This window comes from Phyllostomus discolor, chromosome 4, assembly GCF_004126475.2.
Source record: "Phyllostomus discolor isolate MPI-MPIP mPhyDis1 chromosome 4, mPhyDis1.pri.v3, whole genome shotgun sequence".
NCBI classification, from domain to species: Eukaryota; Metazoa; Chordata; class Mammalia; order Chiroptera; family Phyllostomidae; genus Phyllostomus; species Phyllostomus discolor.
The window spans coordinates 179,483,932-179,489,578 of NC_040906.2; the positions used below are offsets into that span (position 1 = coordinate 179,483,932).

Below are 5,647 nucleotides of genomic sequence, written 5' to 3' on the forward strand. Positions count from 1 at the left end.
ACATTATGAGATATTTGTGATTTATGTGTTACACTATTTAAAGTGTGGCCCAAGACAACTCTTCTTCCAGTGTGGCCCAGAGACACCAAAAGCTTGGACACCCCTCCTAGATAAAATGCCCAATCACCTCTCTCAGGTTTTCTAGATTTTACTACCCTTTACCTTAGCTTTGGAATCAGTTTTCAAGTTCAATTTTTATTCTTGTACCTACCTCCTTCTCCCTTCATCACATATTATAATTATTTGAAAAGCCTACCACATAGCAAATCATCAAAATAAACAGTGCCTGGTTTTTTGGGTTAATGGTAATAATAATAAATATGTTTCTGTTTTCTTTCCTCAGTGGGAGATTCCATAAATGCTAAGGTCACATCTTTTTTTTACCCCCACCTCCTGGACCATTAATAAATATTCATCATTTTCCTCTTCCAAACCAGTCTCAGCACAGCTAAAAGGTAAGTAAAACAGAGGTATCTTAGTTGTAATCCAGCTATAAGTCCATTTCTATGCTATTGTGTAATTTTTAATTTAAAAAGAAATGGCCACAAAACTCAACAGCTCCAAAAGTGACAAAGGATAGAATGTTTTTGAAATTTCAGGATAAAAAAAATATTTGGCTATGCTGCATCTGCTACAAGGATAGGACTGTTCTCAGTAATCGACTCTGAAGGGAGCACAGTTATTATAAAAGGCCCAGGGCACCTTGTGGAGGGACTTCAATCACATCTTTGTAGAACTCAGTCTCCTTGGAAAGAAAATGAGAGGTTCCAGGTTGACAGATGGTGGGAAATAGAAAGAAACTGGCTACTCTTCACACATGACCTGCAATCACACACAGAACATGAACAAAGGTGTTAGGCTGGGCTTCCACTACAAGATGAGGTCTGTGTACACCCACTGCCCCATGAACATCCTCACTCAGAATAGTCCTCTTGTTGAAATTAGAAATTTCTTCGGCAAAAAATATATTTACAGGGGTCAGACAGATGAGGTAAGGCATTGCTTGTTCAGTATTGCAAAGCCAGAAAGATGTTTGCAGGAAATGACATTGAACTTGCATGAAATTCAGCTGCTTTGATTCAGTAAGCCACAAAAATTAAATATAAGGATATCAGAAAAATTTTGGATGGTATCTGTGTTTCTGAAAAATGAACAGCTCAGCAAGCTGATGAATAAGATCTAAGTTATCCAGCTACAGCAAGCTGCCAGGTGATCCCTCAAAACATCTGTGACGTTTTGAAGATTCAATAAAAGCCACACATTGATTCAGGGGGAAATAGTTGACATCTATATAGCACCATCTTTCTTCTCTTTGACTCCAAGGTTTTTACATTTAGGAGGGGTAATTCCCAGAGTCCTACTTTGCCTTGAGTGTAAAAATTCCCAATGATACCTAACTTCATTTCTTGAGAGGCCTATATAATTTACCTACTGCAAATTACCATACTGGGTGCAAAAAAAATTGCCATATTTGTGGAAATCTAAAATTTCTATTACAGAAATTTTAAAACACAAACAGATAAAATAACTAAAATGAGCTATTAAGAATAAACATAATAGCACATAAAGTGCTTCTCAGATAAGGTCAAGTTAAAGGAGTTCATCATCACCAAGCCCTTAGTATATGAAATGTTAAAGGCACTTATCTAAGAAAAAGAAGATAAACATGTATAGTAAAAGGACAGCAAACTCACAATTATTAACAACTACATCTAAAACAAAAACAAAAAGAAACTAAGCAAACAACTAGAACAGGAGCAGACCCACAGAAATGGAGAACACATGGAGGGGAGCAACAGGGGAGTGGAAGGAGGAGAGAGGGGGAAAAGGTACAGAGAATAAGTAGCATAGATGGTAGGTAGAAAATAGACAGGGGGAGGGTAAGAATAGTATGGGAAATGTAGAAGCTAAAGAACTTATGACACATGAACATGAACTAAAGTGGGGGAATGTGAGTGGGAGAGGGTGTGCAGGATGGAGGGGAATAAAGGAGGGGAGTGGGACAACTGTAATAGCATAATCAATAAAATATATTTTTAAAAGGAACAAACATAATAAACCAACTATTTGGTAATTAACCAAAAATATACCATTAAAAATCTTAGATTCATAAATAGAAATAGCATAAAAAGAGCTCCAATATAAACAAGTAATCTACAAAGCACATAATATATGTATAATATATAATATATAGAACTTGACTCTAAGCATGATGCAAAATAGGTATTATCTCTCCTAAAATAATTTTCCTCCTTTTATTAGTCAAACAAAGCTCAAGATTAAACAAAGACTTTTAAAAATTAATGCTTGTATACACATCCAGATTGTCTTCAAAAGCTGGAAAATTTAGTTTTGTAAGTGACTTAACATTTTTTTGAACAAGTATATTTCGAGTACTTTAGAAGTCGGGCATGTTTTGGTGTATATCTGAATACATATAGTACACGTAAATAGGCATAGCATATCTTAAACAGTAGATTAAGTAACACTTAAAAACTAATTGCATTTTTGTAAAAACGAATTGCATTTTTGTCATTAACAAAAATAGCGCCAAGCATCACAAAAGAAAAGCAGATTGAACCCATAACTGAAGTCAAAAGGTGTCTTCCCTGACCGGGAATCGAACCCGGGCCGCGGCGGTGAGAGCGCCGAATCCTAACCACTAGACCACCAGGGAACTTGGTAATACGGCTTTCAGCATTTGATTTGTTACTTATAAAAAAAAACTTCATGCAACTCTGACCAATAGGAAATAAGATTGTTGATTCAGGTTCTACCCCATTTCCTTCCCGTTGTGGGTGTTAGTCTCTTACACTGGGGAAAACTCGTGGCGCTTGCTGCAGAGTTCCGCTCCGGCTCACAAAGGAAAGAGCTGGGCCCTCCTAGTCCAAATCGCTTCCGATGCTGGAAAAGACATGCTGAATTTGCATTCTAATTAGGTTCATACCTAGACTAATATTAATACACCGTCCAGAATCTCATTTTCTTAATTACCTCGGCGCTTTTTCTAAATCTAACCTGTCTCTGTCCTTTCTCTCTAAAGCAGATGTTAAGCTCCACTAACCATTTTACTAAACCTGACGATGTATTGCCACCACGGAGAGCGTTTCAGCGCACACATCCTTGGCACAAAGCGTATGCTCTGTAAACGAGGGTGATGAAGGGCCACGTGGTCTTACGGACGCGTGATAGTACATATTATATATATAAAATGTATTGATTTGGGGGAATATTTTATATATAAAATATATATATATATATATATATAATGTGATGATCACTTATTTAGGAATTAGGCTTATGAGGCTAAGAGAGCTGTGGATGGTCCTTGCTGAAGAACCGGGTCATCTAAAACCATATCCGAATAGACCCTTCAAACCCTCTGTATCCATTATCCTCATATGTTTCAAACAGTGTTAGTATCTGGGCCATTGCTTCACCTCTCCGCATTTTGTGCGAGACATGGCTAGGACATGATGTAATTACCAAATGAGTCAAGAAGCCCAGCCTCAATTCAGAAACGCTCATGAAATAATGAGCAGAGACAACAGGATGTAACTCAGCTTTGAAAGTGCCAACCGTTACAAACAAATGTAACCCAAGAGACGCTGCTCCTCTGCAAGATGCAAGAAGGCTTAAGTAAAATAGATATAAATTTGTAATGAACTTGCCCATAACATCCGGCGCCATTGTAAATTACAGTCTTCATCCATTACCATATACTTTAGGTGAGCCTGTGCTTGCATATTGTTTCTTGTTTTCAGCAACTGAGAGATGGAGTTTAGATTGTTGGTAAAATTTATCTAAAATTATTTAATGCCATGCAAACGGAAGAGTAATAGGACTTATTAAGGCTAATAAAGAAATATGGGAAAATCAGTAGAAATTTCTAAAATTTATTATGTTTTAGATGAGACATACACCTCTATCCAGTAAGGAAGTTTTAGGAAATTGAGTTCAGTAGATGGAGCTCTTACCTCTAAATTGGGGGTTACCAGAGTTTAACATTAGAGGATCTGTTTTGTTTTGTTTTATTTTGTTTTTTAACCAAGGTAACATTTGTTTATAACATTACATAAGTTTTAGGCATACAACATTACAATTCAATATCTGTATACACTATAGCATATCTGGTTTTAAATAAAAAGATAAAGGAGATATTACTTTTAGGATAATTTTAATTTGTTGTAATAGGCTTAGTCACAATATGTGTACAAAAGGTACAAAAGGATGCAGTGAAAACCACCATCCCTCTCTTATCCCCTAATCACTCCTCATTGTTTCTTCCCAGAGGAAGCCAGTGTTAACATTTTCTTCTGTATCCTACTAGACATAGTTCCTGCATGTACAATATCTATTTTCCCCTTTTTATCCTGAAAAATTTCAAACCTGCAGCAAATTACAAGTGTAGGAGAATGAACACACATATACTCATCATCTAGACCTGTGCTGTACAATTTAGTAGCACCAGAAGCATATGACTATTGTGCATTGAAATGTGGCTAGTACAAATTTACATGTTCTATATGTTGAATGCATACTGGCCTTATTCTGGAAAAAATAAAAAAGAAGGTAAAATATCTCAATATTTTATATGCATTATATTTTAAATGATAAATATATTTAGTTAAATATTATTAAAATTAATTTAATTTTCTTTTTACTTTTTAAAATGTAACTACTAGAATACAGTATTTAAAGTTATATATATGGCTTGCAGTATATTTGTATGTTATCATAGTGATCTCGATTCACCAGTTGTTATGTTTGCCATATTTGTTTTCTCTTGATCTTTTTTTCTGAAGCATTTGAGTTCATTTGCAGATATCATACTTCACTGCTAAATACTTTCTTTATCATATATTTCCTAAAAACAAGCAATACATTTATGGCACGAAATGTAAACTTGATACAATATTATTATTTATTATAGTTAATCAAAACTTCCTCTTGTTTTAATAACACTTTTTATTCTTTTTATTCAGGATCCACTAAAAGATGATATATTGCATTAATTTGTCATGTTTCTGTGGTCTCCTTCCTTTAATCTGGGATAATTTGCCAATCTTCTAACTTTAAAAAGAAAAAAATAACACTGACTTTTTTGAATAGTGAAGGACAGTTGTTTCAGAAAGTCCCTCAATTTAGATACCGGTAAATACTTCTTTTGGCAGGAAGACTACCTTAAGTGATGTGCTCTTTTCAGTGCATTACACCAGACGGCACATAATGCTGATGTGTGGCATAATCTGTAATGCAAATGTGGTTGGCAGAATGGTGATGCCCATGGAGACGTCCCTGTCCTAGTCTCCAGAATGCAAGAATGGCAGTTGAAACCTCACAGATGCTATTAAATTAGAGATATTGAGACAGGAGATTATCCTGTATTAGCTTGGTGGGCCCCGAATCACCACCTGTATCCTTACAAGTGAAGGAGGGAGGCAGAAGAGTCCGAGTCCCAGGGATGTGATCTGAGGAAGACTCACCCCACTTCTGCAGCCTTCGAGGGTGGAGGAAGGGGACCATGAGCCAAGGACTGTCGGTGGTTTCTAGAAGCTGGAAAGTGCAAGGAAACAGGTTATCCCCTAGAGTCTCCAGAAAGAAGCCAGGCCTTCCAGCACCTGTATTTTAGCCTTTGTGATATGTG

The 5,647-nt window shown here is 36.2% G+C and overlaps 1 non-coding gene across 1 annotated transcript; it reads right to left on the reverse strand.

Annotated features, from left to right (window-relative positions):
• Positions 1–2,605: 2,605 nt before the first annotated feature.
• Positions 2,606–2,677, reverse strand: TRNAE-CUC. The gene has a single exon. It is a non-coding gene; the product is annotated as a tRNA-Glu (tRNA).
• Between the last annotated feature and the right edge of the window lie 2,970 nt (positions 2,678–5,647).